This window comes from Saimiri boliviensis, chromosome 2 (genome assembly GCF_048565385.1).
Source record: "Saimiri boliviensis isolate mSaiBol1 chromosome 2, mSaiBol1.pri, whole genome shotgun sequence".
Classification (NCBI taxonomy): Eukaryota; Metazoa; Chordata; class Mammalia; order Primates; family Cebidae; genus Saimiri; species Saimiri boliviensis.
Genome location: NC_133450.1, coordinates 90,090,062 through 90,116,008, shown reverse-complemented (window position 1 = coordinate 90,116,008; position 25,947 = coordinate 90,090,062). Strand labels below are relative to the sequence as shown.

Sequence of the window (25,947 nt, the reverse complement as noted above, 5' to 3'; positions counted from 1 at the left end):
TAGCCTCCCAAAGTGCTGGGATTACAGGCATGAGCCACCTCGCCCAGCCCACCTTACATTTCAAGTTACAGATGAACTGAATATCAGCACATCAGAAACTAACAAAGAACACAAATATGCTCAACGATATCTGATGTCTTCTAAATAACACATCTGGCCCCTTTCACGGCACAGCTCTCCCTTAGTCCAATTCCTTCCTCAAAACCTTCTCTCCATATTTTCCTTTAATCAAAATCACCTACTAAACATTACCCTAGAAATAAAATCATCTGGAAAGCAAGGCCTACAAAGGCAAACCTCAGATGCTAGATAATTCCTATCTTACAGCATGGTGTAACCTCACTTGATAATAGATCTTTTACTAAGATTTAAGGCCTACTGAGCAAACACTACGGCTACCTCAAGGTCACTCTGGAATTCTCAGTAATTATTAAACAATACAGGAGTCAACGGCAAGATCTTTTTCTCCTTTTCCTTCCCTGGCCTCAGCCTTACTGCAAAACACTCCCTCCCTCTGCTACCTGGCCCCACAAGGCACGTTCTTACATTCAATATGGATCAATAATTTCTATCATCTCAAAAATTCTTTACTTACTCTAGTAAAAAGTTAACTGTTTTTGTTACACTGAAGTCCTTTTCTTCATCTGACATTAAGCAACTACTTCTATAATTTTCTAATTTTTCAAAACACTGTTAATTTGCACATACCAAATTAACATAAGTTGTATTTTTGCACTTTTCATTTCCTGATTTGCCTTTTTCCTGCCAACTCACACTATTTGATTACAACAAATTCCTAAGCTTTTTCTCAGCCTGGGCTATTTACATTATAAAAATGTCCCATGTTCTCTAATATGCTCAATTTTAAAATGATAGCTAAACGATTTTATTCATCCAATTTTACAATGAGTTTTTAGTTATTTCAAGAACTTCATCAACAAGCAAGTCAATTCTTAGGTGCTTCAAAGAAACAATTATCAGTATGAAAAGTTAAGGCTTATGTGGTATTAATCAAATATTCTCAATACTTCCTCAAATAGAAAACAACATGTGTTGCTTAATAATGGGGATAGTCTTAAAAATGCACCATTAGGCAACTCACTGTGGACATCACAGTGGACTTTACACAAACCTAGACAGTCTAGCCTACGCCTAGCTGGTACAGTCTATTACTCCTAGGTTACAGTATATATAGCAGCTTACTGTAATGAATACTATAGTATGTGTGTATCTAAACATAGAAAAGGTACTGTAAAAATACAGCATAAAAGATAAAAAATGGGGCCGGACATGGTGGCTCAAGCCTGTAATCCCAGCACTTTGGGAGGCCGAGGTGGGTGGATCACGAGGTCAAAAGATCGAGACCATCCTGCTCAACATGGTGAAACCCCGTCTCTACTACAAATACAAAAAATTACCCGGGCATGGTGGCACGTGCCTGTAATCCCAGCTACTCAGGAGGCTGAGGCCGGAGAATTGCCTGAAACCAGATCGCTCCATTGCACTCCAGCCTGAGTAACGAGAGCGAAACTCCGTCTCAAAAAAAAAAAAAAAAAGAATTCTCGGGATAACTGCCTCTCACTTTTCTTCCTAACCTCTGACTTCCCCGAAACTGTTGCCTCTGTCTCCCTTAAACCACACTCCAATGCAAACTGTCTCCAAAGTGCAGTAGCACTTAAGCTTCTCTGTGCCCCTCGCACCTATCGACGCCATCTGTAATGCACCGTACACACCTAGACCCACGAAACAAGCATCGGCCTTTCCGGGAGTCTTTCAAACCCACCCGCCGGGGAGGCACCACCATGTCGGCCTTCCGGAGCACAGCCTTCCGCTCCGTCTACATCCCAGCCTGTGCACCCTAAGGGACCCGACCGCCGAGTCCCAGCCCCGCTGCCGCGGAGGGCAGGGACCAGCACGCACACCCTCAAGTCTACATGAAGACCCTCCGCACCAACGCCCGGTAACCCCGGCCCAGGGCGGCGGATGGGGGTCTGAGGCGCACGCAGTGGAGGCAGGCAGGAGGCCGGCGGGAGCGAGAGGTCACCGGGACAGGCTTGTCTTCCCCTCCCTTCCAGGGGAGGCAGGCCCCAGTCCCCACCTGCCTCCCAGGTCCCCGGTCTGGCTGCACCATAGCCTTAAACTGCGGCGAGGGGGCGTGCCCGACGCCTGGGTGCCTCGGAACTCACCTGGTGGAGTGGCAGCTGCACTGCGTCGCCGAGGGGCTGCGGCAGGGTGGAGTCCATGGTACCGGCGGTGGCGGAGGGCGACGGAAAGGCTTAGACTAAGGACTACTCTCAACATTGCGCCCGGCCGCCGCACGTACTCGCTGCGAGTGACCGCTCCCCTGCCTCCGCTTGCAGCAACTCCCTGACCTTGCGCACGCAGGCGCGCACGGCACCATCGCGGCACGGAACCCTGACGCGGCAGCCAATCAGAGAGCGCAGGCCGCACAGCGCCCGTTCCCCGTGCCGAGGGGCGGGGCGAAGGGAGGAAGCGCGGGTGAAGGCTGTAGCCTGAAGGCGCTTTGCGGGCGTAGTGGGACGCCTTTCTAGCATGGGGCTTTAGAACGGCGTCTTTGCCCTGTCACCGCTCCCTTTGTCCTCCCTGGAATGTCATGGCCATCCACCTCTCTCTAGGAGGAACAGAAGGCAACCTAGGGGTGGGCAGTGGCCCCCAAAGAAAGGAGCAAAGTGAGGGACGTCCCAAGCATTGCTGGGGACACTGGGGACCAAGCTTGGGCCTGGGAGGACGGGGACAGTGAACCAAACCTAGCTGAAAAGCCCCTTTGTCTTCGAAACTGCTGTGTAAAAGCCCAAAGTTGAGAACAGTCCCGTGGTCTGACCGTTTCAGTCCCCCTCCAGCCGCACCTGGGCCTTCCAGGCAGAGGGCAGTGTTCTTGGGTTGGACGCCTGTGGTCGCAGGGACACCGACTCGCCTTTGTTGCGTTAAAGTTTAGTTCTTTGATCGCCAGTCGCTCTTATTGAACGTCCTGCCTTCCTCCTCAAAGAGGTGGTTTCTAAGCATCCCTTCACCCCCTGAGCACAGTCACCCTCAGACTTTAGAATTCTGCGTGTCCACATACCTCCTGGGTGTTGAGGGAGGGTCATATATATGTGTAATTCATTTGCCCCAAACTTCATAAAAGTAATCCATTTGAGCTCTTTGAAAATGCAACATCAACTTTTGTTCAGCAGACTTTCAGAAGAGGAATGGCACAGGAGGGTTCCTAATTCCCCTTGGGAGCCCAAGACTTACGGGTTTGGCAGTTTGTTATTCGGATAAAAACAGTGTTTACTGGGAGTTTAACCGCATGTTTTAATACTTTTGGTAGAATAGCTCAATAATCCTCACAATTACGCTGTGAGATGGATACTATTACACACCATCTTTCAAATAAATTGAGGCACAGAAAAGTTAACGTAATTTGCCCAAGAACACACAACTAATTAGATTGGAATCCAAGTAACCTACTTCCAGAGCTGACCTTGCCACTAGACATTTGTCTTCCTCACGCCTAAACCCATTCCAGAATTTCCCATCAGCTAGCAGTTACACCATTTGCTTTATGACTAGTCCGGGATCTTGAATAATAGGACAGCACAGCTGAGAAGAATACACCCACTTTGGTAAATCGGTGCGTTTCTTTGAAAAGGAGGCAGTTGAACTAATCAATGCAGTCCCTTTCTGCCTAAAATTGAGTGGTCAATGTAATCTTACTTTGGTAGATTCTCAACTGAAACTGAATAGAGGATGGAAGGAAGAATAAGAAAAAAAACCTGGACCTTCAGTCAACCTGGGGAAGTGTTCCAGTGGGAATTGTAATCAATTAGAGAGCAACCTATTGAGTTAGGTTCTTATTAAAGAATATTAATCCAAAAATCTAGATTTCTCTATTAATACAGTATTAGAAAAAAGATTTTTTCATTTTCTTCACTTTAGAAACGTGCAGAGGAAACATACAGCTGGCAGAACATACAAACTGAAGGAAAAATTGAAATACCATTTAAACCATTAAAGATGTGTGTTGGGAACATACTGCAACCTAGAGTAGGCAGCATGGAGATACAGTCCCCGTGTGCCACCATGCCCAGCTAACTTTTGTACTTTTTGTAGTACCAATAATGTCTACAAAAGGAGTTTCCTTAGGCTGAATTTTTATTTTAGTCATACATGAAAGAACATAGCCCATATTTGGGCTTACTTCACCTAAAAGCCTTAACAGAGTTTTGTGTTTACAGAAGTAAATAGGGTAACAACTAGTTTTGATCTAGTTTGAGCTTTTACAAACTACACAGTAGGAAAGGATTTCAAAAGAGCAAGCAGTAATTATATAAAGATTTTCATGGATGAAAGTTAAGCAAATGAATGTATGTCTTATTTGGATTACGGTATTACTTTGTGGCACATTTAAAATTATTACTCTGATCGATGATTTTGAAAATTCCAGGCACCGTTAGACTGCATCCTTCTGGACAGTATTTCTCTTAATTCTATATATATTTATCTTTTTTTGGTTAGCGGCCAAAATTATTAATCAATTAAACAATACTACATTATTCTAGGACCCCAAAAGGGCCTTCCAGTCTATTTAACTACTAGATGATGATACAGAACAGAGAAATAAACATAACATTGAATTCATATAACTGTATTAGCCTTTTAGAAATCAGATCAATCATGGTAATGAACTCTCACCATCCATCTTTTGGCTCAATATTATATATTATTAATTATTATAATATTATAAGCAAATCTATTCCTGTGGGCAGACATTAAACATGAGAGAAGTTAACAAAGTTACACAAATACAATTACAATGTCAATTATTTATAATCTGAGAAAAGGAACTGGTAAACCACATTTTAATTATACAGGTTCATCATGACACATTACTTATGGGACATTTTAAAATTTGTTCACACTATAATTAATCCAGACAAGAAGCTTGTAATAAATCATAACCATATACATTATACCAGCATACTTTTCTGTCAGTGTATTTCTTCCTATCCTACTGGACATTTGTAAGAATATCCCTGGGGTCAGGTATATTCATACTCCTTCATTTACCAAGCTGTACAAGTATTTTTTTTTTTTTTTTTTGAGACGGAGTTTCGCCCTTGTTACCCAGGCTGGAGTGCAATGGCGCGATCTCGGCTCACCGCAACCTCCGCCTCCTGGGTTCAGGCAATTCTCCTGCCTCAGCCTCCTGAGTAGCTGGGATTACAGGCACGTGCCACCATGCCCAGCTATTTTTTTTGCACTTTTAGTAGAGACGAGGTTTCACCATGTTGACCAGGATGGTCTCGATCTCTCGACCTCGTGATCCACCCGCCTCGGCCTCCCAAAGTGCTGGGATTACAGGCTTGAGCCACCGCGCCCGGCCAAGTATTTTTAAATATATTACTTTAATATGTTACCAATGAGAGAACAAGTTAGTCAATGAATAGCTGAAAATACTACTGTGTATTCATGGATTTCATATTTGCTTCCAGGTTGCAATACGTGGGAAGGTAGAGCGTAACTTAGAAATTAAAACTTGTTAAACTCAGGAACATGCTGGATAATTTTAAAAGTTGGACAGTTATAAAGATGTAAAACCATGTTTCATTTGTGAAAAATAAAAGTTCTTAAGAGCATTAAAAATTGGAAGATGGGGCCGGACGCGGTGGCTCAAGCCTGTAATCCCAGCACTTTGGGAGGCCGAGGTGGGTGGATCACGAGGTCGAGAGATCGAGACCATCCTGGTCAACATGGTGAAACCCTGTCTCTACTAAAAATACAAAAAATTAGCTGGGCATGGTGGCGTGTGCCTATAATCCCAGCTACTCAGGAGGCTGAGGCAGGAGAATTGCCTGAACCCAGGAGGCGGAGTTTGCGGTGAGCCGAGATCGCGCCATTGCACTCCAGCCTGGGTAACAAGAGTGAAACTCCGCCTCAAAAAAAAAAAAAAAAAAATTGGAAGATGAATTTTTATCACTTGTTTTTGACAGATCTTAAATTCAGTATTGTCACCGTGCTTTCTTTTGGCAACAGTTCCAGTGATGAATCTAGGTTTAAACCATGTAAGACATGTTCAACACTTTCACATTCTGGTCATCATGGTTCTCTACCAAGTTGGACACTTGAGAAGAAATGCTATTTAACCTGTTGTCTATGTTTTTAAAAAAGAAAAAAGAAAGAAAATTTTAAAAAATACTCATTAAAAAGTACTCCTGCATGCATTAGCATGCATTAGCATATCTGATCATCTAAAGACAATTTATTTGGGACAGATACTATCCCAATTTATCACTGAGGGTACTAATATCAGAGAGGTCTGGACTTGCCCAAGGTCACACAGTTTTAATTCTGCGAAGCTTCCAATATCATGTTTAGCTTTTATACCACCATACGACTGCTACAATTGGAGCAAATTGCACTTTGTTTACACTGATATCACTAAGCCATGGAGCAGTGTCTCATACCCAGTAGTTAATGAATCTTTTGTAAATGAACGACCAGAGAAATGATTGAATGTCTGAATCACACTTGGGTTCTGTAAGAGAGATGATTTAGCTATCCTTTGGCAGGAAATGAATCCTTTCAGCTCATTACAGTGGCACCTATAGCTCTAGAGATCTCATAAATTTTGAAGATTCCTAAAACATAAACACCTGAACTCCCCAGTTGTAAGCTTCATTTAGAAATTCCCACCTCTTCTATGTGAGTCAAGTTAAGTTGGATACAACTATGAGATGTTTCACATAAGCCTCATGGTAACCCCAAGGCAAACATCTATATAGATATACAATAGAGAAAAAGAAAATAATCAAAGCATACTATTACAGAAAATTACATAATTACAAAGAAAGACTGCAAGAAGAAAGGAATAATCTACAAAATATCCAGAAAACAATCAATAAAATATCTATAGTAAATCTTTACCTATCAATAATTACTTTAAATGTAAATGGTATAAAATTAATAAAATATATAGAGCAGCTACGTAAATTTAAAACAGGACCCAACTACATGCTGCCTAAAAGAGACTCATTTCACTTGTAAAGAAACACTTAGTTTTTCTGTTTTTGTTTTTGTTTTTGTTTTTTTTATAGGAGTGGAGATGGTCGGGTGAATGGAGCTTAGTAACAATTCCCTGAGCCTCTCATAACGTGGCCAACTACTACGCACTACCTCTCCCAAAAGAAATGTGCAAGGCCTGGCTGGTTTCTCAAGTAAATCCATTTGAACTCCCCCAAATGCTGATTAAACCTAATTTTTCACCTGCTCCTTGTACGTAAATGCAGGAGAAGAACACACAATGATGCATGCACAGCATGCACGAAGTTGCATGCAAAAAAATTATTCAGCTTCCCCTAGATGTCTTCTGAATGGAAGACTTCAAGAAATTGGAGCTCATGATTTGCAAATGAGGGGAAACATAAAAAGTGAAGAAACCAGGCAAGGCATGGTGGCTCACACCTGTAATTCCAGCACTTTGGGAGGTGGAGGTGAGTGAATCCCTTGAGCTCAGGAGTTCGAGACCAGCCTGAGCAAATGGTGAAACCATGTCTCCACAAAGAAAGAAAGAAAAAAAAAAGCTGAGTATGGCAGAGTGAAACTCCATCAAAGAGACCAAAAAAGGAAAGAAAGAAACCAAAATACATCTATCAGAAGCTACCTTCATCATTCAGGAGAGCCGAGGTCATACTGCAAGTGGAGATTTCAATTTAGGCTCAATCACCTTCTTCTGTAGTTTTTCACCCAGTGCTTCCCAGACTGTGTTCCTGGAAGATTCTGATCCCTCATAGTAAAAGAAAAACTTCACCTGAATTAAATTTAAAGGCATTTTATTGAGCAATGCATGATTCACAAATCAAGCAGTCCTCAGAATCACAACAGATTCAGAGGCTCTAGGGATGCCTCGTGGTCAAAACAAATTTACAGGCAAAAAAGGAGAGTGATGTAAAGAAATCGGAAGAGAGGTACAGAAACAACTGAATTAGTTACAGGTTGGCGTTTCCCTTATTTGAACATGGAATACTCAGCAGTCTATGAGCGGTTGAAGTGTGGCTGCTGGGATAGGCCAAAACTCAGCTATTGTTACAGGTGCATACTCCTAAGGTGAGTTTTCAATCTCGTCTACCTATTAACTTAGGTTATGGTTTGTCCGCAAGGACTCAAATATAGAAGTAGGGGTACTTCTCAGGCCATGTTTAGTTTGCTTTAACACTCACTGAACTCTTTGTGGGGCAAGAGTTCTGTGGTAAGATCAATTTAGTAGAAGCTGAAAACTCTGTCCTTTTCTTGGAGATTCACAATACATTATATAATCAGGTAATAAGCTCTTTCTATGTGCCAGGCTTTATTCTGGGCTCGGGAGAATGGTAGTAAAGGAAAGCAAAACCAATTGCTGCTTTCATGGATCTTTTACTCTAATGGGGAGATGCACATTAATCAAAGAGCCAAATAAATAATGTATAATTACAAATCAAGGTACATTCTACAAAAGAAAGGAGCATGCTTATAGAAAACCTAGGTAAGGGGTCAGGGAAAGTGGCTTTGAGGAAAGAACACAAACAGATGTCTGGAGCTTACAGGGTTAGCATTAGGCCAACGGACAGATCTCGAGGCCTTAGGATGTCCAATAAAAATATACTGTGATCCACATATGTAATTAGTTTCTCCAGCAACCACGTTATAAAAAGTAAAAAGGAGGTGAAAATAATTTTAATAATACATTTTCCCTAACTCAGTACGTCCAAAATATTGATATTTCAATATGCATTCAACATAAAAATTATTAATGTGAGAATTTACATTCTTTTGTTGTCTTTTAAGTCTTTAAAATCCGGTGGGTCTTTTATGCCTACAGCACATCTCAAAGTAAACTAGACATGTCTCAAGTGTTCAGTAGCCACAAATGGCCTATGGATGTGGCACTCAATGACATGAATCTAGAGGAGCTGGCAGCAAGGCCAGTGTGGCATGAAGGCAGAGGCACAAGGGTATATCAGACAAGGGTGAGGAGAGGTGCCGAAATGCACCTGGGCCAGTTCATGGAAGGCGGTGTAGGCATGTTAGGATCTTGACCATGAAGCTGAGCCACTGATGGCATAAAACATTAAAAGTAGCCGGGCGCGGTGGCTCAAGCCTGTAATCCCAGCACTTTGGGAGGCCAAGGCGGGTGGATCACGAGGTCAAGAGATCGAGACCATCCTGGTCAACATGGTGAATCCCCGTCTCTACTAAAAATACAAAAAATTAGTTGGGCATGGTGGCGAGTGCCTATAATCCCAGCTACTCAGGAGGCTGAGGCAGGAGAATTGCCTGAACCCAGGAGGTGGAGGTTGCAGTGAGCCGCGATCGTGCCATTGCACTCCAGCCTGGGTAACAAGAGCGAAACTCCGTTTCAAAAACAAAAAACAAAAAAAACAAAAACAAAAAACAAACAAACAAAAACAAAAAACAAACAAACAAAAACACTAAAAGTCCTGAGAATTTCTGCAGTGAAAAGGCATGCTCTTGCTTGTTTAACTCAGTGTTCCCATTTTTATTCCATGTAACACCTATCAGCTTCCTAGGGCACACATTGGGAAATGCTGCTCTAGTTGACTACACTTAGAAAAAGTCTTGCTACTAATATAAACTTAAGCAACAGTTGGGCACCTTCCTCATGCTTGTAGTCTTAGTTACTGGGGAGGCTGAGGCAGGAGGATGGCTTGAGGCCAAGAGTTCAAGACCAGCCTGGACAACACAGTGAGACTCTGTCTCTATAAAAAACAAAACAAAACAAAAAGCTGGGCATGACAGCATGCACCTATGGGTCCAGCTACTCGGGAAGCAGAGGCAGGAGGACTACTTGAGGTCAGAAGTTCAAGGCTGCAGTGAGCTATGATCAAGCCACTGTACTCCAGCCTGGGAGACAGAATGAAACACTGCCTCAAAAAAACCAGAAAACCCCCCGAAAAACTCTTCAGCAGTTGGAGGTTTCAGGCCTCTTAACTTGCTGAGGGGATATCCAGGCTACATGTTACCCAGAACTAAGACCAGGTAAGCATAGAGAGGTTGCTCTCTGGCTGGAAGCCTGGCACTCACTTTCTAAACTTTGCAAGCAGCAAATAACTCAGGAGGATCTAAGTGCTAGCCAAGAGCCAAAAAGTCAGGGTTTTTCATCCTTTAAGATCTCCCCACGTCTTACCTTCATCCAATGGTCTGTTCTATCCATTTGCTTCATTTAGACTTTTCCTCTTCTCTGCACTTGGAATTCAGCGTGTAAGCGCTGCATTCATTTATATATGTCTTTTTTTTTTTTCTTTTGCGTTTCCTACAGCATCTAGCACAAGGCAGGAATTGTTGTAGGTTTTGAGTAAGAGTTTGAAGGGGTCATGTTTGTATTCCTTTTTTGAGGCAATGGTATATCTTTATTTCAGGTCTTCCACTCAGTCTGGCCCTCTCAGTCCTTCATCATCTCTTCTGTCTTTGAATGGGGAGAGGCCATGGGAAAAGCACTGATCTTGGAATCAGAGGCAGGGTGCCATGGCTTACTCATGTAATCCCAGTGCTTTGACAGGCTCAGTCAGGAGGATCGCTTGAGACCAGGAATTTAAGACCAGCCTGGGCAATATAACGAGACCCTGTCTCTACAGAAACAAAAAAGAAAATAAATAGCTAGGCATGGTGGCCTGCACTTGTAGTCTAGCCACTTGGGAGGCTGAGGCGGGAAGATCACTTGAGCTCCGGAATTTGAGGCTACAGTGAGCCATGATTGTGTCACTGCACTCCAGTCTGGGTGACAGAATGAGACACTGTCTCAAACAACAACAAAAAAAATGAAATTAGTAACCCAAGTTTGTATTCCATCTCTGCCTTCTTACCAACTGTGTGACCTTAAGCAAGTTGGTTCATCCGGCTGGGTCTTGGGATCATTATCTGTAAAGTGGGGTGTTGTACTAAATGATCTCTAAGGTTTGTTTTAGTTTTAACACTGCAGATCGATGCTGTCCAATATAGCAACTAGCTACATGTGCCTATTGAGCACTTGAATATGGCTAGTCGTAAAATACACTCTGGATTTCAAAACAAGAATGTAAAATATCTCAAAAATTTTTTATATTGGCAATTTTTTATATTGAAATGATAGTATTTTGAATATGTTGGGTTAAGTAAAATATATTAATTATTATTATTATTTTTTTGGCAGAGTTTCACTCTTGTTGCCCAGGCTGGAGTGCAATGTTGCGATCTCACCTTACTGAAACCTTCACCTCCCGGGTTCAAGTGATTCTCCTGCCTCAGCCTCCTGAGTACCTGGGATTACAGGCATGAACCACCATGCCCGACTTATTTTTATATTTTTAGTAGAGACAGGGTTTTTTCCATGTTGGTCAGGCTGGTCTCAAACTCCTGACTTCAGGTAATCCACCTGCCTAGGCCTCCCAAAGTGCTGGGATTACAGGTGTGAGCCACCACACCCGGGCAATAATTATTTCTTTTAAAAAATGTTTTAACTTATTTATTTGGGTAGAGGTGAGGTGTTCTTATGTTGTCCAGGCTGGTCTCAAACTCCTGGCCTCAAGCCATCCTCCCTCATTTGCCTCCAAAAGTGCCCAGATTACAGGCATGAGACACCGCATCCAGTCACTTAATTTTAATTTCATGTGTTTCTTTTTATCTTTATAATATGGCTACTAGAAAACATAAAATTATATATGTGCTGCTATGGACTGAATTGAGACCCGATCAAATTCCTATGTTGAAACCCTAATTCCCTATGATGGTATTTGGAGATGGGGCCTGTGGGAGACCATTAGGTTTAGAAGAGGTTAAGAGGCAAGGCACCATGATAGGATTAGAGTTGTTATTGGAAGAGACATCAGCGTGTCTCTCTCTCTCTGCCATGTGAGGACACAGTGGGCAGCCATCTAGCAGCCAGAAAGAGGGCCCTCACCAGAAACCGACTATGCTGGTATCCTGATCTTGAACTTCTAGCCTCCAGAACCATGAAAAAATAGATTTCCGTTGTTTGAAGCCACTAAGTCTATGGTATTTTGTTCTGGCAGCCCAAGCTGACCAAGGCATGCAGTTCGTATTATATATTTCTGTTGGACAGCATTGGTCCAGTTATCTGGGAACTCCTATGTACCAGCCAGCCTTCTGGCACTTGTAACTTTCAGCATTGTGTCTGTGAGAGCACAGGGGTGGTCCCTAGGCCAGTGTTTCCTCCCTAGTAGCTGCTCAATAAGCATCTGGCAATTAAGTCATTTTCTTAGTTGAAAGAATATAAACATTCTCTAGATAATGAATGTCAAAGAGGATCTCATTAAGAAAATATTGGGTAACACTTGGAATCTCTGCAGAGCAGAAGAACCAGGCATGGAGAATACACTCAAGCAGATAGCAAGGTCCCAAATCCCACTGCAGACTAGTCTGGGAGTGACTCCACTACTGCCCCAAAGAACCAGAGCTGGCTGCCCATTGTCAGAGTGGAGTGGGTATGTGCTTTCAGCCTCATTAGCTTTCAATTCAGAGTTCTAATGATTGAGTTCGAACTGGGGGCTCTAGCTGCAAGGGCGGCTGGGCAGGTGAGCAATTGCTTTTGAGCTTTTTTAAATAGAAAGAAGTGGGCTCTTATCATAAGCAGATTTATTCCTTTAACATAGGAAGGGTCTTTAGATGCTGGGCTGCCAAATAAGAATGACTGGAACCCTTTCCATGTATTGTCTGAGACCCTGAAATTTTGACTGCAACACAGCAGAAGTTTCCACCAAGACTCCTCAGCTGGAACTCCTTCACACAGGAGGCTCTTCAGATCTCCTTGTTCTTCTGGAAAATATGACACAGAGCAGTTGATGTCATATATTCTAATGCTACAATTATAATTCCATGATGTCCTTTGAAAGTTCTTGCATAATATTTTAATATGGAGACGCAGGAGGGCTCTCTAACCAACTTACAATAAAACCTAAAAGGTTTCATAGACTTGGCTGTTAAAAAATGGATGTCAATTTTGTTGAACCTGTAAAACACAGGTTTTCTTTTTTTCTATGCAGGATAACCAACTTTGCAGGACCACCTTGCAAAAATACCCTGCAAAATACCCTAGCTTCCATGGGGCTATCTCACCTATGTCAAAGCTTCTCAAGACACACCCTCCACATTATCCAGTTAATGTTCTAGGGACCATGGCTGTGAGCAACTCGGAACAGGGAAGGAGGTTTCTTTTTTGTTCTGTTGTCCACGCTGGAGTGCAGTGGTATGATCACGGTACATTGCATCCCTGAACTCCTGAACTTCTGGGCTCAAGGACTCCCTCCACCACAGCCTCCCAAGTATTAGTAATTTGCACTACAGGTGTACCACCTTGCCTGGTTAATTCTTTTACCTTTTTTGGTAGAGAACAATGTCTCTCTATGTTGCCAGGGCTAGGGAAGAAGATTTTTGACTAGAACTTACCCTGTGGCTCACCCACTAAACAGATGGAGACCGAATTGCCAAGGGTTCATATTTAAAGGTCAATTGGCCAAATCAAACCTAGAGTAGAGGAGCGAGACCTGGTTGTCCTGAGACTTTCTTCAAATCTGCAGCCTGTCTCCATGACTCAGTTTTCCCATCGGTAAAATAGAGATATCAGACCTATGTCTGTATAGTTTGCCAATGAAGAGAGAGAGGAGAGAGAGAGAACAACACATCTGGGTGTGACATTTACCATCCCATACAGACCACTGAATTCTATACTCAGAAACTAAAGCAAGCCTGCGTCTTGTTGATGAATGATAGAACAGCGAGGGACAAAGCTGCTCTGCTGGCAGCTGGAGTAACAAAAGTAAGGAGGAGGCCGGGCGCGGTGGCTCAAGCCTGTAATCCCAGCACTTTGGGAGGCCGAGACAGGTGGATCATGAGGTCGAGAGATCGAGACCATCCAGGTCAACCTGGTGAAACCCCGTCTCTACTAAAAATACAAAAGATTAGCTGGGCATGGTGGCGCGTGCCTGTAGTCCCAGCTACTCAGGAGGCTGAGGCAGGAGAATTGCCTGAACCCAGGAGGCGGAGGTTGTGGTGAGCCGAGATCGCGTCATTGCACTCTAGCCTGGGTAACAAGAGCGAAACTCCGTCTCAAAAAAAAAAAAAAAAAAAAGTAAGGAGGAGTGGTCTCGGAACAGGCCTGGCTCTGTTTCCTCACACAGGTCTCTCCAGCTGGAACCCCGACGCTAGAGAGGAAGGGGTGCGGGGCTACTGCGGGGAGGGGGGTTACTTCCCCAGGCAGGGGCAGGACCTGTTCCAGGCGACTGCAGGGCTACTCTAGGTCAAGTGTGTCGCCTTGAAGAGCCGCCTCCTCCCGGCTGGAGTGAGGCTGGATGAGGGGGCACAGCCTCTCTCAGCCTCTTGCACCCACTGAGCGTCCGCAGTGGCTGTTGGCGCAGTCGCACGTCCAGTGTTCCGTGCTCAGTCCCAGCTCCCAGTGCCAGATGCAGACTCTGGGCCAAGTTCTGCCTTTCTGGCTGCTTTCTGCCCCAGGACCCGGATCAATAAAGGGAAGGAGAGCGGTGGGGGGCGGGGTGATGGAGAAAAGAGAGAAAGGAGGTGCTTGATTTCACTCGCCAAGGAGTTACCGCTGACCGGGGGTCTTAATCGGCTCACTGATCCCTTCAAGAAGGCCGCCTGGTGTTCCTCTAGCCCTCCACCCTACCAGAGGAAAGCGCCTGCCACGAGCCCCGCACCGGGCTAAGCGCTTTGCTATGTAACTCTTAGTTTTCCCAACATCCCTAAGCCGGGGATACGTTGTCACCCACTTATGGCGGAGAGAACCACCTCGGAGAAGCTGGCTGGCTGGCCTGGAGTTTTGCAGCTAGTGGCGGAGCAAGGGCCCCGAACAGGGACTGTGCGATCCTCCAGTGCGGCCACAGCCCAGAGTCCCTGAACTCCGCCGGGTTATTGTGTGGCCGCGCGGTCTGCACCTGTTGCAGCCCTCGCTGGGAGGGAGGGGAGAGAGAAGGACCAAGGTGGCTCCCCTGACGGACTCCTCGCCCGGAGCGAGGGAAGACCACTCCCAGAGAGAGTATGGCTTTGCTCCTTCTTCTCCAGGGATCCGGTCCCCAGCAGGCGCAGGGTTTCGGGGAAAATGTCTGCCCCACCACTTGGAGTGGCAGGGGCGAGAGGAGGATCTGGGGTCCCGGGGAGGGCAGTGGGAGAAAGCTAGGGTTGCCGGAGTCGCAGCTGCCTGCGGAGCGGCCCAGCAGGAAGCGAGGCGTAGCGCGCGGCGAGGAAGCGGCGAGTGTACAGCCCTTTCAAACTTTCTCCCGTTTCGATTTTGGCGTCAGCGAAGGTGTGACCAATCAGAGTCCAGAGACCGAAATAAATTATGCAAATCCCCATCCGGCGAAGGGTCAGATGACTCCCATACTTTAAAAACTACCTCTATAGAAGTGTGACAGCAGCGAGCCCTTCTCTCTAAGCGGCTCCAGGGCGAGGGCAGATCTGGTTCTGGTGGAAGCCGTTCACACTCGCTCCCTGCCACCGCCCGCGGCTTCGTGACACCAAGTTTTCATTTTCCACCTTCTCCGCGTCCAGCTCCCTAGCCCCTGGCCGAGAGAAGCCTGCCCGCTTTTGGTCTTACCTCCGGGACTGCTGGAAACACCGAGAGGTGGTTTTTGTTTTGTGAAACTTTTGTTTCAGGGGAGCGGGTGTGGCGGTGCAGGATGAGAATCTCCGTTCCTCTGCTCTGTTTCTGGAGCCTCTGCTGTTGCTTTGCTGCGGGGGAGCCCTGCACCTTTTGATCCGAAGGGAGGCTGGAAAGTAATGTGCATTTATTTTTATTCCCCAAACCCCCGCCGCTTCTTTTCTGTGCTGGGTCCCCTCTATCTCTCCGATTCTTCAATCCCTCCTTGTTCCTCTAAAATTCTTCCTTCCCCATTGCGCTGCCCATTTTCTCCTCCAATCCACCTTGGAGTGCACTTGTCGCTCTGCGCTTCTGATGGGGGCATCCCCGGCAAGTCATGCCAGAGGCAACGGCTGGCAGGGTGCGCTGCTCTTGCCAGCCCTCCCCTTCCCTTATGTGCCTCCTTCAGCCCCTACTGATGCTGTCCAGCCAGCCCAGTGGCCTGCCAGCAGCTCTGAAACCTTGTCCTCATGCCTGAACCTGGAGGTTTGACGGTCAAGAAGGTTCTTAGAAAGAGCTCTGTCTCCTAGAGCTACCTTTTAATCTTGGTGTAGGTGTCTTGAAAGTTTAAGTGGAAAGGTAGCTGCTTTGGTTTGATTAGCGCCTGCAGGGAGCGAGCGTGGATCACTTGTGCATAGAAGCTGCAGGCTGATTCCCCAGGTTGCCAGCCTTTTCCTCTTCAACACTGTTGTGCTTCCCCGACTCTTCCTCTTCCCACTCCTCCTCCTGGCTTCTAGCTTTTCTTCCTCTTGGCTTCTGTGTGGCAGCCTTTTCCAGTGGAGGCAGACTGCCCTGGGGGATCCAGAAGCAGTCACCAAGGGAGAGAACTAAGTCAGCTGGTTAGCAGGGGAGGGCTCAAAAGAACCTAAAGTGAACCCCATCATCTCCTCTTCTACTAGAATCTGCTGAGGTTGTGCCAAATGGTCTGTGTCTGCTCCTGCATGTGAGGAGGGTGACTGTGAATTAATGGAAAGCCTTGCTTTACTCAACATGTTTCCAACTCTGGTGCTAACTAGAAGCATTACCTGGGGCACGTCTCATCTCTGGCTCCTCACCTGTAAAATGCTAAAGTTCCTTCTAACTTCTGTGTTCCGAGTATGTGTGAGTCATTTCATTCATTCCAAAAAGTATTTACTGCAAGCCTCCTTAGTGTCAGGCACTATTCTGGGAGCAGGGTAGACAGCAGTGAACAAAACAGATGGCAATCTCTGCCTTCGGGATGTTTACCTTTCAGTGGTGGGAAGACAGTGCAGATTAAAATATCAATGGTGCTCAGTGTTATGGAGAAAAATCAAGCAGAGGAGGAAGGTGCAGCATGCTGGTGGGGGAAGGTGGCAATGTTAGGATGTGGTCAGGGAAGGCCTTATGGAGAAGTTGGCCGTTGAGGAAAGAGCTGAAGTGAGTGAGAGGAGGCACGAGGACATCTGGGTGAAGAACAATCAGAAAGTCCCAGAGGCTGAAGTGGCCCAGACCAAAAGTAGTAGGAATGCAGCTAGAGAACTTTGGGGCCAGAGCGGGTCAGACGCCAAGGGGAAGAGTCTTTGTCCCATATGTGGGTTTATCCACAGATCTGTCCCAGGAAGCCAGCAGCCTCCATTTCTCCTAGACTTCCCCATCTGGTCTCCACGAGTGGCTATCTAGGTAGAAACTGGGGAGTTGTCAAACTCATTATATCCATGATTCATATTTCTGCTGGTGGGGGCTTTTGTTCATTTTCAAGACAGTTAACCTGAGTTCTGCTCATATATATTCAGCAGCATTTTCTGGAACCTTATTCCTCTTCCATCTACTACATCCTTTCACCCTCCCCCTCCTTTCCTTACACCCTCTCCACCGCTATATCTCTTTCCTTTTGGTATCTTTTTCCTTTGGCTTCTTAACTCTGAGATAAGTTAACTCCAAGATGGTCATTTGACATCCTTCCCTGCTGGTTGATAGGAGAGTTTGATACTCTCACTTCCTAGCCAGTTGTCCAGTGATGCATTCAGGATGGCTGGAAGAGTGCTGGGCGGGTCCATGTATGACTTTCTGAAAGAGTGTAATGACAACAGCACCTACCCAGTGTTAAGCCACAGGAGCCATCAGTAACCTCAGCTGCACTTTGGGAGCAGGGCCATCTCCCAGGTGGCACTGTGCATGAGCAGGGAAGCTGGAAGAAGGGATTTCATTGCTCGTAGGAGTTTCTCCATGGCTTTAGTCATTCACTTAAACTGGATGAGTGCCTGGCACATGCCACCACTAGAAAGAGCGCTGAGGATGCCTGAGTTTCCCTAGATGGGAACACTAGGGGAAGCCTATTTTCCAACAAGTCCACAGCCTCTTGCTTCCAATTCCAAAATCCAGTATCTCAAAACTGGAAAATGTGTTTGGTAACTTGTTTGGCAGCAAGACCTGGCCTTACCTGATCTGAACTCATTTGGCAGGAAAAACCTGGTCCGAGATGACAGGAGGCTATTGATTATCTTTGTGTTTGCCCTCAAATGTGAGTGATTATGTATTTCTCTGCAGAAATATTAGGGTGTTTGACCTAGGGGGACAGCTCAAGCCCCACTGGCAGCATTATATAATATATGGTATATGCTCCATAATGCCTTTCTAAAATCTGAAAACTTCTGAAACCTGAACTCACCTCCTCCCAAGCATTTCGGAAAAAGAACTGAGGACCTGTACTCCAAAAATAGGAAGGTGCTGGGGGTGGTGGCTCATGCCTGTAATCTCAGCACTTTGGGAGGCCAAGGCGGGTGGATCACCTGAAGTCACGAGTTCCAGACCAGTCTGAACAACATGGAGAAACCTCGTCTCTACAAAAAATACCAAATTAGCTGGGCTTGGTGGCTCATGCCTGTAATCCCAGCTACTCAGGAGGCTGAGCCTGGGGAATTGCTTGAATCTGGGAGGCAGAGGTTGCAGTGAGTTGAGATCATGCCATTGCACTCCAGCCTGGGAAACAAGAGAGAAACTCCATCTTAAAAAAAAAAAAAAAAAAAAAAAAGTAGGAAGGAAGGAAGAAGAACTCCTTTTGATAGGAAAGAAGAGGAAAAAACAAGAGAGAGACCTATTTATTTCAAGTGACAGTAATTAATACTAGTAACTACCTAATACTCATAAAGTATAGATGAGCTGTCCTTTTCATAATATCTTTCACAGTTTTTCTGGGATAGAAAGGGAACATTCAGCACATGTCAAAACTGAAACCCAGGTGGCTTAACCAATTTGATCATGATTGAACTAGAACCAGACCCCAGGTCTCTCACTCCCCAAGTCTGCTTGATGCACCTATCCTCTGTTCTCTCTTCCCGGATGAGCCCCACAAACCCAAAGCTATACAGGCTGAGGTCAAACCCTCTGTGAGCTTCAACCCCTGCACCTCCAAGGACCCAGAGCATGAAGGACGCTACCACTTCCTTGGCCACAGCCAGCCCTTAGGAGACTGCGGATTCAACACAACAGCTCAAACCTTTTTCATCATTCACGGATGGACGCTGAGCCCAGGGAGGAAGCTCTGTGGCTTTACGCAAGACTTGATTTCCTTTGTTTTGGTCAATTAGAAAGAATTCTGGCGTTTCCAGAATCCAGAACCTCTTCCCCGCTTTCCTTGCATGCTGCTTGTATTCAGACAGCTGTGAAGAATGTAACAGACATTCACTAAGGACCAATCTGGACTCCAATAGGGTGGTATTAATGCTGGCACATAAGCTTTCAGAAAGTGGCTCTCTTGGGGGCAGTAGCGCAGCTCCACTGGCTTTTAGGGACCCCTCTAATTACACTTAATTATGCTGGTCAACCACTGCCTGTAGGGGACTGTCCCACCTGAGAGCTGACCTTAACTAAGGCAACTTGACTGGCTCCAGGAACCTATGAGTAGCCAGCTGTTCTTGGCATAGTGCCCTCCTGTTCTCCTTCCAGAAGGATATAGGAAGCTTAGTTATTCTGTAAAAATTCTGCTGAAATTAAGGACGTGAAAGGTGCTCAGTGGCAGAATGAATGGGACAAATGGCTTGATTTTAGGCAGTCTGAGTTCTTTCTAGAACTGCTTCAGTTTTAACAGGAGCAGTTCCTTGGAGCTGTGTGGCAGCCTGAACCTTGTGGCTAGTTTACGGGGTAATCTTAACTTGTAATCAGGACTTACTGACTTGGTGCACCTGACATAGCTGTTTGGGGTCCCTTCTGCTGCAGGTTTTGATCTTGCTGGGTCCGTGTTTGATGGGGCGGAAATCCACAAGAGGCTCTCTCTTGACGATACAGATTTTGTGGATGTCCTCCACACCCACATTCCTTCTGCTTGAGCACTGATATTCAGAAGCCTGTGGATCACACTGACACCTACCCCCCTGCGGGTGACTTTCAGCCAGGCTGTGGACTCAACGATGTCTTCAGATCAATTGCATATGGAAGTGAGTTCCCTTTTTTCTGCTTTGTGTTTGACTCAGTTTATCCCATCTTCTAAATCAGCCAGAGCCTTTAGCACTGCAGGCACTATTCATTCATTATTCTCACCTCCTGCCACAGTGGCCCTCCACACTGTTTGTTTATCACTGTCCTCCAAGGCTAACTGACCCAGTGGTTCCTGCTCTGCTTTATCATGCTTTAAGGTTGCAGTTGTTATTAATTTCTTTCTTTTCTTTTTTATTTTTTTCAGACAGAGTTTTGCTCTTGTTGCCTAGGCTGGAGTGCAATGGTGCAATCTCGGCTTACTGCAACCTCCACCTCCCTGGTTCAGGCAATTCTCCTGCCTCAGGCACCCAAGTAGCTGGGACTACAGGCATGCACCACCATGCCTGGCTAATTTTGTATTTTTTTTTTTTTTTTTTTTTGAGACAGAGTTTCGCTCTTGTTACCCAGGCTGGAGTGCAATGGCACGATCTCGGCTCACCGCAACCTCCGCCTCCTGGGTTCAGGCAACTCTCCTGCCTCAGCCTCCTCAGTAGCTGGGATTACAGGCACGCACCACCATGTCCAGCTAATTTTTTGTATTTTTAGTAGAGACAGGGTTTCACCATGTTGACCAGGTTGGTCTCGATCTCTTGACCTCGTGATCCACCCGCCTCGGCCTCCCAAAGTGCTGGGATTACAGGCTTGAGCCACCGCGCCCGGCTAATTTTGTATTTTTAATGAAGATAGAGTTTCACCATGTTGACCAATCTGGTTTCAAACTCCTGACCTAAGGTGATCCACATGCCTCAGCCTCCCAAAGTGCTGAGACTACAGGTGTAAGCCACTGCACCTGGCCAATTAATTTCTTTTTATGACAGAAGGAATATGACACATTTGTTGAAAAAGAAATCAAGCCTTATAGACTTGCAAAAAGCAAAAGTGCACTCCCACTCCCAGCCCTACTTTCACTCTTCATGTGTAGCCAGTATGAACGCTTTTGTGTGTATTCTTCTAGTCTTTTTTCTTAGCAAGTTTATTTTGCATGCATTTTTTCCCCAAATCACATTGTTCTGCAACTTTATTTTTTTCAGCTTTCTTTTTTTGTAATAATATATTATGGACTTTTTCTTTGCTTTTCTTTTTTTAACACACAGGAACTTGCTTTTTGTTTTTTCTTTTGAGACACGTTTCACTCGTGTTGCCCAGGCTGAAACGCAATGGTGTGATCTCGGCTCACTGACACCTCTGCCTCCCAGGTTTAAGCAATTCTCTTGCCTCAGCCTCCTGAGTAGCTGGAATTACAGGCACCTGCCAACACGCCCGGCTAATCCCAAAGTGCTAGGAATTACAGGCCTGAGCCACGGCGCCCGGCCAGCAGTGGATTTCTGTTCATTTTGTGTATTCCCCTGGGACCTGTTGTGGTGTTCTAGACCTAAGTGCTACACACCTCTACCAATTACTACTGACTTAAAAAATAATTCAGCCATCTATGCACCCATTAGATGATGCACCAAATTTTCCACAAAACTTCCTGTACATCTAGCACGAGCACCCAAAACACCCTGACCCTGAGGAATCTGTGACCGAATTCAATTTTTAACTGTGAACTTTTACATGATGAAAGCTGTTGGAAAAAGCTGCAAAGGAGAAAGGACTTTACGGAGTGCCTACATAACTTGGTTATGAGTAACATAAACACGGAACAACAAACTGTGGAAGGCCGCAGGAGGCCTCTGAGGAGGAAGTCCTCTCCATGCCTCATGTTCCGGTGCAGGGTGACCTAGGCTCTGTTACCATAAACATTGTGCTCAAAGACATAAAATCCCTTCGTAGCATTATGACGTAGCCAGACTTGTAGGCTCCTTGTAAGGCCTGAGTTCCATCAACTGTACATAGATAATGAGCTAAAGATAACCACATGTTCTTGTTTTGTGAAACTCCCAAACTGCCAGTTATCAATCCTTAGGATGATATACCAGTTCTGGCTCACTTATTCATTCCACCATCACTCCACCCCTACCCTATAAATCAAAGTGATTGTAATCAGTAACTATCGTGGATGATCAGAGCTTGGAGCCTTCACTGTCACCTCCAGGGGGATGAAGTGATGGTCCCTTGGTCCCACTTTTTCTCTTAATCTGTCTTTCTCTCATTCCTTTGTTGCCACCATGAGGTACCCATGGGTGATGCAGGGCTGGCTCCCTACAGAAAGCAGTAAAGAACTCAATGTCATAGAACATTTTGATAGTATTTGATAAGGCTTTTTCTTCAGGTCTATTAATTTTGTTTCTTTTTTTTTTTTTTTTTTTTTTGAGACGGAGTTTCGCTCTCGTTACCCAGGCTGGAGTGCAATGGCGCGATCTCGGCTCACCGCAACCTCCGCCTCCTGGGTTCAGGCAATTCTCCGGCCTCAGCCTCCTAAGTAGCTGGGATTATAGGCACGCGCCACCATGCCCAGCTAATTTTTTGTATTTTTAGTAGAGACGGGGTTTCACCATGTTGACCAGGATGGTCTCGATCTCTCGACCTCGTGATCCACCCGCCTCGGCCTCCCAAAGTGCTGGGATTACAGGCCTGAGCCACCAAATCAAGCTTGCTCCAGTTTCACAAGGACTCCACCACAGTCTTGACAATGGAGGAAAATCACTAGTTTTCCATGTGCTCCTATTTTGGCCTCTTCACTTAGACTATGGATCTTCTTTTTTTTCAGATCCATCACAGCTACATTTATATTATCCACATGGTTTCATCATGTTAACCGGGATGGTCTCGATCTCTTGACCTCGTGATCCACCCGCCTCGGCCTCCCAAAGTGCTGGGATTACAGGTTTGAGCCACTGTGCCGGCCCACTAACTTTGATTTTTAAAGATCTTTTACCATATTTATCCTGTTAGTGTTGCTATAAAATTTACAATTCTTTTAAGAATATACCTAATGTTTTATTTGGCAGTAATAAAAAGAATAAAATACAAATGTCTTAATTTTCTGAATTGAAAGTAGATGCAACGGTTATACTTGATTTGGGAAATTAAATCTGTCCCTCTAAGTAACAAAAGTAACAGAGTCAGTAATAACCCATCTTTAAAAAATGTAGTTTTATGGCTTTTACAAATTGCTTGTATAGTCTTTTTCAAACAATTACAGAGTGCACCATATGGCTCTGGAAGGCCTTGCATGTCATTAGTGAAAATTTGGGCTATTCACTTTTCACTTGAACTTATTACCGTTCCTCCCTTACTTCCTCCCTCCCGTCCTACCTTCCTTACTTCTGTCCGTCCATCCGTCCTTCCCTCCTTCCTTCCATCCATCCATCCGTCCTTCCGTCCATCCATCCATCCTTCTTTCTGTCCATCTTTTTTTCTCTTGTTTTTCTTTCTTCCCTGCATCCCTCCTTCCTTTCCTCTCTCTCTCTCCCTCCCTTCTTTCTTCTTTCCTATGTATCTGTATCTGAGAATTAATCTTGATTTTGCCTTGCCACCTGTATATTAAGAGTGACAATAATTTGAATAAAATGTTTGGATTGTCGTAATCAGAATTCAGAATCTTCAGGTGCATCTCAGAATCTCTTTGGTCCTCAGCTTTTCCATCTGAAAATGGCAATACAATCCTGTCTGTTTGAAGCCAAGGAATTGGGTCAAATAACTATAACCTTAAGATATGTAATTCTCAATGACTACATTTTATTTTAAAAGTAATTATTTATTTATTTTATTTTTTGAGACAGAGTCTCGTTCTCTCGCCCAGGCTCAAGTGCAATGGTGTGATCTTCGTTCAGCGCAACCCCTGCCTCCTGGGTTCAAGTGATTCTCCTGCCTCAGCCTCCAAGCAGCTGTGACTACAGGCACCTGCCACCACGCCTGTTTTTTTTTTCTGTATTTTTAGTAGAGATGGGATTTCACTGTTAGCCAGGATGGTTTCAATCTCCTGACCTTGTGATCCACCCACTTTGGCCTCCCAAAGTGCTGGGATTACAGGTATGAGCCACCGCACCCAACCAAAAAAGTGATAATTTATTATTATTTTTTGTTAATTCTGTCCAAACGTCATGCACTATTAGAAGTACCCCTTTTAATACTGAATGACATTTGGACAGAACTGACAAACATAGGCTTTTATTTTATGCTAAATTGTAATGATGCTGATATCGATGATAAATGACTTCAATTCTCAAATTGGTATAAATACATCAAAAGTTAAAAGTAAAAAGTCTGGATTAAAGGTTTGTTTCAACTGTCTCTCCTTGAAAGCTGAAAGCTAAGTGAACTGTGTGGATCTAACACTCGTCTCACTTTGCATGGGGTTCAGAGGGCTCCAGTCTTCTTGGGAATCATTTCAGAAGCAGATTATCTAAGCTTACATATTTGCAACATAGACTAGTGGGGGCTTTGCGGAGTATCCCTCAGATACTGGTCTCGCTGAAATTTTCACACTTGATAATAAAATATTTTTTTAAAAAAAATTCCTAGTTTATTGTGAAAAGCCAAAATAAGAATAGAATTTTTCGAAAAGGAGAATATTTTCCTTTCTTGATTGAAGAACAGACACTCCTCAGTATCCAGGAAATTAGTTCCCTCATTAGCCTGTTACTTTATTTATTTATGAGACAGAGTCTAACTTTGTTGCCCAGGCTGGGGTGCAGTGGAGTGATCTCTGCTCACTGCAACCTCAGCCTCCTGGGTTTAAGCAAATTCTCCTGCCTCAGCCTCCTGAGTAGCTGTGATTACAGGCACGCATGGTGACGCCCAGCTAATTTTTCTATTTTTAGTAGATATGGCATTTCATCATGTCAGTCAGGCTGGTCTCGAACTCCTGACCTTGTGATCCACCCACCTCGGCCTCCCAAAGTGCTGGGATTACAGGTGTGAGCCACTGTGCCTGGCTGCCTGTTACTTTATAAGTTATATAATTTATCTTTCCTGAGGAATATATGCTCAATGAAAAAAGATCTGCAAAACATACGAAAGTATAAATAAGAAAATAATTCATCTATTGTCTGACCACTCAGAAAATAAACTGTTCTTCTAATTGCTGCACCCTCTACCCTTTTTTCTATCTAACTTTTAAAATAGTATTTTTCTGATGTACTTTTCCCAAGCAGCCTGCAACAGTAAGGATTATCTCAAAATCAAATCCAACATCCTTGTCTGCCACTGGGAAGCTGGGCTCCTCAGATCCTTACCACCTACTTATCTGACTAGCCCTGTCTCTGGCTTCTCCGTGGCAGGCAGCTCTCACTCACAGATGCCCTCCCCACCCCGCTCGGGAACCAATACCCTACTTCAGGCTAGTCTGGTTCTCTCCGTGAAGGTGAGTGACTATTTTGCTCTGTCCTACCTAAAGTCTTCAGGAAGGGAAGGGAAGGAAGAGAGGGGGAGTCATAGGTACTCTCAATACTATTGATTTTCCTTTTTGTTTCGGTAAGTAGAAAGAAATACAGTCGTGTCACTTGATGGGTAAAATTTTTGAGAAATGCGTCACTAGGTAGTTTCTCTGTTGTGTGAACATCACCAAACCTAGATGGTAGCACCTGCTCCACACCAAGGATATAGGGTACAGCCTATTTCTCCTCAGCTACAAATCCGTACAGATGTTACTGAATACTGTAGGCAAGTGAAACACAGTGGTGTCTAAACACATTTTCAGCACAGAAAAGCTACAGTAATAATACAGTGCTATAATCTTATGGGCCCACATGGGGACTCATCATTGACTGAAATATTGTTTTGCAGTGTGTGACTGTATTTGGCCAAAATAGTAAGGTATGCTAAAGTTCCCTTGTATTTCCTCTTTGTTTCAACTGGCATGATCACTTCTGTTTATCCTTTTGTATTTTGTAGGCTGTATTTTAGTCAGTCACCCTTAACTCTCTCTGGAAAATGCAGAGCATGTGTGAATAAATGAAGCAAGCAGGCAGGCTCTGGGAAGACAGGGA

The 25,947-nt window shown here is 44.7% G+C and overlaps 1 protein-coding gene across 3 annotated transcripts in view; it reads right to left on the bottom strand.

Annotated features, from left to right (window-relative positions):
• Window positions 1–25,947, bottom strand: part of LOC120360973 (uncharacterized) — a 123,768-nt gene that overhangs the window by 55,283 nt on the left and 42,538 nt on the right. The window contains exon 1 of one of the 3 annotated variants that reach the window (XR_012516289.1): window positions 2,187–2,410. The exons of the other annotated variants lie outside the window; for them this stretch is intronic. The gene's annotated coding sequence lies outside the window, so the exon portion shown is untranslated. Of the gene's footprint in view, window positions 1–2,186; window positions 2,411–25,947 lie in introns of those variants that run through there. 3 annotated transcript variants of the gene reach the window in all.